The sequence below is a fragment of the Thamnophis elegans genome, chromosome 15 (assembly GCF_009769535.1).
Source record: "Thamnophis elegans isolate rThaEle1 chromosome 15, rThaEle1.pri, whole genome shotgun sequence".
NCBI classification, from domain to species: domain Eukaryota; kingdom Metazoa; phylum Chordata; class Lepidosauria; order Squamata; family Colubridae; genus Thamnophis; species Thamnophis elegans.
This window is the reverse complement of record NC_045555.1, coordinates 12,587,467-12,599,690: the sequence shown is the minus strand read 5'-3', so window position 1 is coordinate 12,599,690 and position 12,224 is coordinate 12,587,467.

Here is a 12,224-nt window from a genome sequence, read left to right as displayed (position 1 = left end):
AAAGAAAAAGATCTTACCTCTTGCTGCGCTGCCAGTGTTGGGATGCCCCACCTCCCGCCAGCCAACTGGTCTTCGGGTCTCTGCTGCACACATGCACACATGTCCATGCGTGCACACAGACCTTTCAGTTTGGGCATGCGCTGCACAGTTTGGGCACTCGGTGTCTAAAAGGTTTGCCATCACTGGTCTAGATGCTTGCTGCTTTTGCTCATATACAATCCAGGACTCAGACAAAAACAAATAAAACTGGGAGCGACATGATGGCAGTTTCCAATACATGGGGGACTGCCACAAAGAAGAGGGGGTCAGCCTATAATTCAAAGCACCTGAAGGAAGGACAAAAAGCAATAGATGGAAACTAATCAAAGAGAAAACCCACCGAGAACTAAGAAGAAATTTAGAACAGTTAGAACAATTAATCAATGGATCAGCTTGCCTTCACACGTTGCAGGAGCTCCAGGTTTTAAAGAAGAAATTGGACAGCCATTTGTTTAGAATGATTTAGGGTCCCCTGCTAAAGCAGGGGGTTGGACTAGAAGACCTCCAAGGCAGCGGTGAAATTCAATTTTTTTTTACTACTGGTTCTGTGGCTGTGGCTTGGTGGGTGTGGAAGGGGAAGAACATTGCAAAATCTCAATTCCCACCCCACTCTGGGGCCAGCCAGAGATGGTATTTGCCAGAATTATGCAAAATTTCCACTACCGGTTCTCCAGAACATGCTGAATTTCACCCCTGCTCCAAGGACTTCTCCAACCCTATTATTCTATTTTCTACTTGGGAAGGCAACACAAGCCATTATTACTACATCTTTTCACACAAAGGAGATCCTTACAACGGATATCCGACATCAGAGCTGGAAGTATGGATATATGCTTCCAATTGAAGTAATTAATAGTAGGAGAACAGAAGGAACAAATCAAATACACAATACCTCAAATATTCAGTTAAATGGGCTTAATGGCTCAGGTGGTATTTGTTTTGTCACATGTAAAAACTCGCGTGCAGATAGTTCTTAAATCAATGCATGAAATACATATTGTGCAAACAATCAAGTTTGGAGATTCAGTCAAAGTTAATTCAATGCAATTTTGTACTCAGTTGAAAAATTAATGCCTTCAAAGAACTTTATTTAATTCTGGACATTTCAACCCTGAGGGTTTTTTTTTTCCTTGAATCTTCTCTCAAAACATTATATTTATCACTCTCAATTACCCCGAAGTTGGTCATAAATTTAAAACAGTTGCTTCATTGTTAGATGGGCAGGATATAAATTTGATAAATGTTTTTAAATAAATAAATATTGTTAACAAATACATTTGGGTGATGATTGGTAACAATTGCCCCATGTTCATATGGTCATTCAGACACTGGAGGAAGCACTATCAGCAAATGTTAAGTCTCACTAGGTATAAGCCAGAAATTTCTTGTCTGATTCCAAATACAGGAAGAAATAGCATTTAGCTATTTGTCAAGCTCTCAAAGAAATTTGTACATCTGAGTTAACGAATCAGGATTGTACATGAGCACCAGCAGCTAGTAATGCAAATATAAAAGGTTGGAAGAATATTAACTTTTAAGTAACGCTAATAGGGTTAAGGGATGCGGTGGCTCAGTGGTTAAAATACTGAGCTTGTCGATCAGAAAAGTCGGCAGTTCGGTGGTTTGAATCCCTAGCACCGCGTAACAAAGTGAGCTCCCGTTACTTGTCCCAGTTTCTGCCAACCTAGCAGTTCAATAGCATGTAAAAAATGCAAGTAGAAAAAATAGGGACCACTTTGGTGGGAAGGTAAAAGCATTCTGTGCGCCCGGAGTTTAGTCATGTCGGCCACATGACCACGGAGACATCTTTGGACAACACTGGCTCTTCAGCTTTGAAACGGAGATGAGCACTGCCCCCTAGAATTGGGAACAACTAGCACACATGTGCGAGGGGAACCTTTACCTTTACTAGGGTTGTGAAAATCCTCCAAAAGAGATTCTTCTAAAGGTGTGGCGGTACTTACAAAGCACCTGTTTCCTATTTGTTAAAATCAAAATATCTTTTTTTCAGGCTTCTGAGGTTGCTATGAGAGTTGCTACTGACCACCTCCAAACTCATGAGTATATTCATCATTTTGCATCTGACATAAACATTCACCTCCTCACACAAAGTTTCAGCAATTATTACTATCTCTACAGATAACTGCACTATTACATACCATGGTAGTATCTTTAGCTTGAAGATCAGCCAAACACTTCCTAAATACTAGTGCCAAATTATTTGAGTGCTAAAGGTAACAAGAGAGGTTGGCTTATGAGGCCAAGATAAGTTAATTGTACATATTTGCAATGCATTGATTACATCAGGCTGCATTTTACCTTCTAATGACTTTTGTATATGAGAGGCACAAAATTACTGGATTTTTGCAGTTTATTTCTTGTACGTTATCACTATGCAGTCAGAGTTAAAAACCTGTGAATCCTTTCCTCAGGAGAGTTCATCATTACATTTTAATTGAGACCATGAAGCCACTCCGGTCAAACAAGCTTATAATTATGGCAGTGTTGTACTGGATTTAATATGTGTATGATTAAAATGCTCTTCATGAATTCAAAGTCAAGAAAGTTATTAACAGACGGAACTTAACAATGATTCCTATGTTGTATTAAGGTAGAAAACAGACATAGACAGGCATAGAAATTTAATGAATGAATAAAATAGACAACTAAAATTGCATGACAAATGTACTGGGAATCAGGAGAGCAGCCAAACGCTTACTGACTAAATTCTATTTTCCCACTCACACCTAAAAAAGAAATCACACTAATTAAAATTTACTAATTGCACTGAAGTTCTACTTTTTTTGCTTTCCCAATATCACTTGATTGTAGAAACTCACACTCAACACATTAAGACATTAGAAAAAGAACAATGGTGTCCTTCTGATAGAACATATACACTTCCTGATTTATTTGTTATTATTACATTTAAGAGTGATTAATCTTTAAAGACAGCTTACAAATGTATTTAAAAGAGCAATAATATTACTATTGATTCTTTATGCATGACATCATTTTCCTTTTACCATCTAAACTATTTTCAATCACACAGATCTTTGTATAATTTTGGAATTAACAATAAAAGAAGGAGCAGCCATGGTGGCCTAGTGGTTAGAATGCAGTACTGCAAGCTGACTCTGCTCACTACCAGGAGTTCAATCCTGAGCACCTCAAGGTTGATTCAGCCTTCCAGATCTTCAGTAAAATGAAGATCCAGATTGTTGAGGCAATATGCTAATGTTGTAAACTGCTCAGAGAGGGCTGTAAAGACTATGGAGTAGTATATAAGTGTAAGTGCTATTGCTAAAACTGTCAGGTACTTTTAGCAATAAATGTTTAAAAAGATTTGGATATGCAACACCTCATGTTGGTCAGTTTGAGCTATAAAAACATTTGACTTTTCCTAAATATTATATTTAGTGAGTTGCAAGAAAGACAGTCCCACAAATTTTTAGCGGGGGAAATCAATAATCCAACTCAAGCTTCAAAATAAAAGTAAAGCCAAAATGAAGAATCAAGAACAGACTTTACTATTAAGGGGATTGTCAGGCCTGGAAGCCATATTTTGCATTGGCCTTTGGACATGCCACATTTAAAGCTGTGGGAAACTGGGAGGGGGGATTGTATGGAATATGGGAGGTATATAGTCAAATAACATTCCTTTCTCAGAGAGTTAAAGACATCTTGCCCTACACCTGGAGTGGTGTGACTGGGAGGCATCTCCAGTTGAGAGGGTGCCTGATTGGGCCATGGGATGGGCATGTGGGTGCTGGGCAGGGACTTGAACTTTCTTTTGGATGGGAAAACCCTGGAAGCACTGGGTTTTCCCAGATGTGCTAATAGTATGACATCTCTAATAAAATGGAACTTTGAGGAAACTCACGCCTCCGAGTCTTCTTTCATTGGGGGTGTTACTTGGAACTCAGACATTAAACCGAACCCTCTTTAAAAATTCAAACAGCTCTCCCAAACTCCAGGGTGCTGTCCAGGGTCCTGAGTCCCAATGCTGACCCAAAACCGGGTGACACAAAGACTCAGGGAAGATAGACAGGGATTGTGTAACAGTGTGGGAAATGCCTAATTCAGAGAAAGAAATTATCCCTTAAAATGATCAGTGGACTTCAAACATTACCTTTCCTAATGATCCATTCAACCTGATTAAGGAATAGCTGAGGTGGCCTGAGCCTATGCCTCAAAAGAACAACAACAAAAAGATCCAACTGGATGTACACATCAATGTAGAGCTCTGGACCTGAGATTGCACAACTACAATCATTTTCCCTTCTCTATAAGCTTCAGGAATTTTCCCTTTTTTTATCCTAGACGTCTTCTTGTGATAATTCTACATAGTTTCAAATGTTTGGATTCCACATTAAATTCCCTAACTGCAATGTCTCCTTTGTTTACTTTTAATTTTGAAAGTAGAGTCATGACATTTAATAAACTGTGATTGGTTGCACAGTCAGCCAGACTCTGCAATTTTCATTACCCCTTATAGATAAAGTATCATTCCTGACACCTTGCTAAATTCCAAATATGGACATCTAGCCAAGGACAACATATGCACCTTTGACAAATAACAATCATTCTAAATTAATATGGACAACCCTATGAACTTCTGTCTAAAATCTGGCAATAGTAGACAAGAGCCAAATCATGTGAGACAGAATTCCAGCTCATAAAACTCATTTCCCAGAGCAAGTCAGCTATAACTCAACTTTATTGAAAACCCCAATTGTCCGTTATATACAAAACCAAATTTTATGTTGTATTAATCCCATTTTACATCAAAAGAGGTTAGTTTACTGTTTAAAACAACATGAAGTTGATCTTTAAAAGCAAATCATTATTTGGTTATTGTCATCTATCAACTTTGAGATAAGGTATTAGTTTAGGAATAACTGGTTTCAGGCTGCATTTCCAATAACTTCAATAATTCACCCTTCCAGAGACAAAAACGGAATTGGAAGAGTGTGTAAGTTGAATAAATTGCCAAGAAGCGTTTGACAAAAATCAAATTCAATTTTAAATTGTACAGAAGTTTTAAGAAGTGCTTCAGCAAAAATTAAACTGGATTGTGATTATGTTAAACCCCCCCCACAAAAAAAGAAGAACTGATGTAAAATCATATTAAAGACACTTTCCTTTCAAGAAAATTGCTTGCAAGATGTTAATAGTAATAATTTCAGCACTACAAGGAAGGACAGCTCCCAGTGCATTCTACATTAACATCAAGGCTACCCATTTTTTTCTAGTTGTTGCAAAGTTTGCAATCCAGTAATAATCTAAGTCTCAGAAAGATAAGCAAACAACTTTTAATTAGCTTGTTTATTTAGTTATCAAATTTGCATGGCTGCCCATCTCACAAGAAGCTTTACTGTTACTCTTAGTACTTAGTACCTTAGCATATTATAACAAGCAGAATTTAGGCCTTGGTATTTCACACACACACACACACACACACAAGAGAGGGAGGGCGGGAGGGAGGGAGGGAGGGCGGGAGGGAGGGAGGGAGGGAGAGGGAGAGGGAGAGGGAGAGGGAGAGAGGGAGAGAGAGAGAGAGAGAGAGAGAGAGAGAGAGAGAGAACGGACAGAACATTGTTTATCATTCCGGAGTATAATAATGTAATAAATTATAGCTTTTATATGGAACAGCACTTCCTTAAAGATTTAACTACATCTAAGCAGCACATGCAAAGATGTCATGAGAACTAACATCAATGTTCATCATAGTCTAACTGCTTTTGAGAAAAATGAATATAGCACAGCATGACTTCCAATTTAAAAAAGCACAAATTAGGAGGACAATGTCCTTTTCTTCAAAGATTAATCTCTTGCTACTGAAGTGAATACTTCTTTGCTGAATACCTGCGTTTTACAGACTGGTGTGACAATTTAATTTCAGTACTTAATTGTGAAAGATAAGATTTTCAGGTTTTTTTTAAAAAAAAGATAGAATTGCTTATTGATTTAAAGACAGCAAACCAGGAAGTACAAATTATTAATTAATCAGGATTAAAAATATATATGCAATTATTTATTTTAGCTAATTTATATAGCCATTCAAATTAAACATGTTACTTTGGGTGATAACATAGTATACAATACTGTACATAAGAGCCATTTTATAAAGCCAAAAAGAAAGTAAAACACAGTTAAAAATAGTCGATGTAAAAAAGACTCTGGAAAGAGTGCAGAGAAGAACAATAAAGATGATTAGGGGACTGGAGACTAAAACATATGAAGAACGGTTGCAGGAACTGGGTACATCTAGTTTAATGAAAAGAAGAACTAGAGGAGACATGATAGCAGTGTTCCAATATCTATGGGGATGCCCCAAAGAAGAGGGAGTCAAACTATTCTCCAAAGCACCTGAGGGCAGGACAAGAAGTTATGGGTGGAAACTGGCCAAGGAGAGAAGCAACTTAGAGCTAAGGAGAAATTTCCTGACTGTTAGAACATTTAATCAGGGGAACAACTTGCCTCCAGAAGTTGTGAATGCTCCAACATTGGAAGTTTTTAAGAACATGTTGGACAACCATTTGTCTGAAGTGGTGTAGGGTTTCCTGCCTGAGCAGGGGGTTGGACTAGAAGACCTCCAAAGTCCCTTCCAACTCTATTATTCCTTTCTATTCTATTCTAGTCATAACACTATAATCAATGAACCTCATAATCAACTCATAACACCTAACCACATACATCCTGGTTTCAAAAATATCCTACTGCCTGAGAGAAAATCTGTTCATATTCTTTGGGAAGGCTGATAAGAGTCAGGGGCACCCAAAAACTGTCGGGGCCATTGGTGGAAACTTTCTATGCTTTTCTTCTTAAGTGGTCTACTAATTAATAGTAACAGCTTGACCCTAGCTCTTCATAAGACTTTGGAGACATACCCTGGCTAAATGCTGCCAATATTTCCACTCTTGAGACCCACTTTGTCTGCATTATTTTTAATCTGTTCTAGTTTCCTCTCTGAGTGTTTGGGAAACTTCAGCAGGCTTTTTTCTTCCACCAGCATACCAGTTAATCTAACACAGGCAGTAAATCCCAATAATTCTTAATCTTTATCATTTTAGTAAGCCCTAGCATTCAGTTTGGCTGCTCTCTCTTACTTCTAACCTGTCACACTCTTTAACTACAATCAAGTTTTCTACTATGAACAAATAGCCAGAGCAGTTGAGGTCTAAATCACATCTTTATTCTAGTGATAACATATGCTTTTAAAGGGAAAGTGACTATTTCTCACTCTGCCTTAGGGACAATTTCCATGACATGAGGTTGTTTTTTTACCTGATCATAGATCACTGGCCAGAGGCAGATAAAGATAAGGTTCTCACATTTTTAATAGGAATCTCAAAAGACATTATTCTACTGAAATTCCCACTTTTACACAGCTCTTAAATAGCTCTGCTCCCTTTCTTCCTTTGGCTAATAAGAGACTATGGTCTCCCTACCCTCAATCAACAATAGTATTTTTCTGTGCAGGGTTGGGCCAATTTACTACTGAAATGAAGAATCCCAAGACACTGAAAAGGAGGAACCACGTCGCAATGTTACAACGTGCGGTCTCGATACTCTGAGACCGTCGTTGACACTTTTGCCGCTGGGGGGGGTGTCTATTGAGACCTAAACCGTCCCGTAGAGACAGTGATCACGAAGACAAAGCCTTGCTGGTCTCAGGGATATTGCAAAATCCCTGATAGACCCAAGGGAAGTACTTCAAGCCCGCGGTAAACAGGCAGCTCCTAGGCTGATGAAATCGGGACGCTCTGGAAGGAAGGAAGTGAAAAGAGAAAGTGAGTCCATCTGGTGAGGTGTTTTTTCTATTTTGCTAAAGACTACCCAAAGAAATGTTTCTTTAAAGCCAAATTAGATCCTTAAACAAAAGAACTGAGCGGCGAAAATAATCCTAATGGGATCACTGTGGAAAGTTTTTTTTCTTTGTATTTGTAACTATTTTTTGTGGATTGAAGTGCTCGTAATATTCTGCATCTCTCCTCTTAAAGTGAACAGATGGATTTTTTTCTTCTGCTTCTTGTTGCTTTATTTTTTTACTTCTGGATTAAAACCTTCCTATTTATTTTAACAATTCTTCCTACTACATGTTATTAAACCACACTAAGAGAAATCTAAAGAACTTTGTTTCCTACAGAAGGTGAAGATTAACTGCCACTTGGAGTTTTTGAAACAACCTATCTCTCTTCTTATTTGACTTAACTTGGCAACTGAAGGGTTTGCAACTGATAAAGAACCAAGGGCATGAACTGTTTTCACAGGTGCCTCTGAGAATTATTTTGGCAGGGAAAGAAAGAAAGAAAGAAAGAAAGAAAGAAAGAAAGAAAGAAAGAAAGAAAGAAAGAAAGAAGGAAGGAAGGAAGGAAGGAAGGAAGGAAGGAAGGAAGTAAGAAGACTAGAGTGGCAGTCATTATTAGTTTTTTTTTTCTTTTTCTTTCTCTCTTCTGTTTTGGAAACATGGATCAATACTTAGATGAGGAAACCTTAAAATTCCAAAATATCTTTAGAATTCAAAATCTACTGGAAGGATATGGGAGAATTGAGATCCCAGCATGGCTTTTTCTGCGGCTTCCAAACCAAGTCTTCCCGCAGTGGCCACTCTGGGCATATGCTCTATGGTTGTATGCTCTGGGAGTATGCTCTGCCGGCAGCCGACTCACAAGCATAGAGCATATGCCCAGAGCGGCCACTGCTGGAAGACTCAGTTTGGAAGCCTCCGAAAAAGCCATCCTGGGATGGAGGCGGCGGCACCAGAGGTGCTCTGGCTCTGCGGGGAGAGCTGGGCCAGGGCATTGTGAGGCTGGGAGGCATGCAAGCGGGAGCAGAACAGCCACTCATGCAACTCCCCTCTCCAGCCATGCAGAGCACCTTTCACTGGCATTTCAAAGGCGCCAAGCTGCGAGAGCCGGGCGACAGCGAACAGGCGCTCATGTGGCTTGGCGATACCCCTAGGTCAGTGAATGATGCTGTGCCCAGCTGGAAACGGGGTTTGCCGGGTGGCTTCTCCTGAGTGTCGTTGCTTCATGGCTGCTGTGTTGCACTGCTGTGACAGCGCAACACAGCCGTTCATCCCTGAGGCTGTGCCCGGCTCTTTGGGAGCCCGCTTGCAAGAGAGCAGCAACCCAGCAACCCAGCAACCCCAAAACAATAAGCCCTCCCCTGATAATAAGGCCCAAAACAATAAGCCCTCCCCTAATAATAAGCCCTATTTTGTGTGTAAAAAGAAAATAAGACTCTGTCTTATCGTAAAAGTGTATGTTTTGATATTTTCAACTTATTTTATTGGATGACCCCAGCATTAAGAGATAAATTAATCCTTAACCTCTTTTTCCACACCATTCACTGATTCACTGTCTTCCCTATACAGTGTGTGTGTGTGTGTTTTAGGGGGAGCTGTGATGTTTGGTTTTAATGGTTGTTGTAAGTCCAGACTGTCTTGTTTGTTTCCATGTTTTTAATTGTTCTAATTGCTATTTTATTTTGTAAGCTGTCCAGAGCTTACTAAAGTGAGTAACTATATCAAATCTAAATAACAATAATGAAACAGACAAGTATCTGCCATATTATATCCCAGACTTATTAATTATCAATAACAAAGACAAAAAAGTCTGGATAATGGACACTGTGCTCCCTGGAGAGACAGCAGAACGGAAGAGAAGGAACTGCAGATAATGACATTATACAAAGACTTGCAAGTAGAAGTAGAATGACTGTGGCAAAAGAAAGTGAAGATTGCACCAATAGTGAATAGGCACCTTTGGTACAATCCCAAAAACCTGGAGCACCTCTTGAACACCATCAGTATTGAAAAAAATCATCACGAATCACCATAAATTGCAAAAGGCAGCTTTACTTGGAACAGCTTACATCCTGTGGAAGTACCTTTAACATTATCAAACAACAATACCTGCCTATCCTATGTCCTTGATAGGTGGATAAAAGTGCCAAATCCAGTCTAAACATCCATGCTATGAATAGTATGAAAACAACCAGCAATGTTGTCATAGTTAGCTGTCAGTTATCTAGGCCAATATGCATGTCACCTAACAATACTCCGTTGTTACAGGCAACCTGGCCAACTAATATATAGGCTTTTGCCCAAGGAGCAGTGGGTCATATTGGATGTAGACACATTTTTTCATTTTTATTTTAACAAAAGACTTACAAGGCTTACAAGTATAAAGGTTAAGCAGTCAAATAAACCACTTCTTGTTTGTTGCAATCAAAAGATGATTCACTTAACTATTTCCAATTATATGTAATTAGATATTATACACAAAGAAATCTGGATAGTTCTAGCAGAGAAATTAGTGTGCAGTCATATTCTGAATACTACACTCATCACTATGTGTGCTGTTTCTAGCATCACTGCCTTCCATCAAAAGCAGTGTGAAGCAGGTATATTACAATGCATCTATTTTACAAAGAAGATAAGATCATTGTTGAATCCTCTTGAGATAGTATTTGTTTCATTGTTCTATCAAATTACTTATTGTGCTTTTAATACTCAAGTATTCCTCTTGAGTAAAGAAATACTAGTCATAGTGAAATCCCATTTTATATTTTCTACTATACAGTGGGAAAATTTCAGCCATTCAAGTATCCTGCAAAAATTATCTCAATAAATTATGGTAAACCTATACAGATAATTATACTTTCATCATTTGATTTTCCTTGGAGATTGTATGACTGAACTCATAGTATGTTGCCTCTACTGTTGCTTGTATGTCATCTTGTATTTCATTAGTGTGATGTGTAAATGCATTGTGATTCTTTCTACAAATCATTTCAAAATTCTGGCTTAGCAAAATATTTGAAACAACCAAATATGATTTCGGTATGCACAGCTGATGCTAATAAAAAATGCATTGTAGCACAATTTTTTATGTTATCAAAATGTAAGTTGCATTGAATTTAACAGGACTTACTTTCATAGTACATTATACTATTCACTTAATTAGGCAATACAAGCTGACTAAGTATATTGTCAAAATTTGCACACTTAGAGGAAAATTATGCTTTAGGTAAGTAACAAGGAGAGAACGTGTATCTCTTTATAAGGGGCAACTTGCTTAATTGGATTGGAGAACGTTACAGTGTTGTGCAAACATGAAAACTCGAGTCAACTAGTTCTTAAACTAACATAGTACAAGGAATTGATTAATAGCTTGAAATAGCCCTGAGGCTGTTTCATATTAAATTCTCTATTAATCATATTATCAAAACAAAGTATGTGATATAATTCACTCCCCAAACACAGAATATATTGAGATTTTAATAGAGCCAGACAGTTTCACTCTTCCATTTTGGAGATTCAAAATGATTCTAGTTTTTTATTCATTTTAGAAACACAGATATACTGTGTTATATTTCCTTTGACCCCCAAAAATAAGTGCTTGGCCTTTTTTGGGGGGAGGTCTTATTATTTTTGAGGTGCAGGAAAAGGTGAGCATGGTCACCTCGTGGCTGCTGCTGTGTTGCAATATTTTTGGGGAGGGATTATTTTTGGGGAAAGGATTATTTTAGCGCTTGCGCTCAAAAGCCGATTGGTCTTATTATCTGATGAGGTCTTATTTTTGGGGAAACAGAGTAGCAATATACATAACAGAGGAACATGCTGAACCTGACTGGAACCCATGTGATCCAGTATTGCTTTTCCATAACAGCCAATCAGATGTCTATGGGAGGACCACAAACAGATTCTAAGATCTTTGGCCCATTCCTAGTATTCTAAGCAACTACTATGCAAATATGATTCTTTTGACCCTGTAGCTCCCATATTGCCATGTTATGTGACAGAATGAGCAAAACGTATGAGGGGAAATGACTTACTAATACTACTATACTAATACCAGTACTACCATTACAAATATTTCAGGGGCTGCCACAAAGAAGAGGGAGTCAAGCTATTCTACATAGCACCTGAGGGTAGGCAATGGGTGGAAACCATGGTGGGTTTCAATTTATTTTACTGCTGTCTACAGAGCAAAACAAATTATAATACTGTATAATAGTATTTAGTTTATAGCAATAGCACTTAGACTTATATACCACTTTTTAAAACATTCTCTTATTGCCTCCAACAATTCTGATCTTGTATTTGTGCTGATAAATAAATAAAGGGAGACTAGTATAGATCTATTTCAAGCTATTTAGCTCTCATCAGCTAG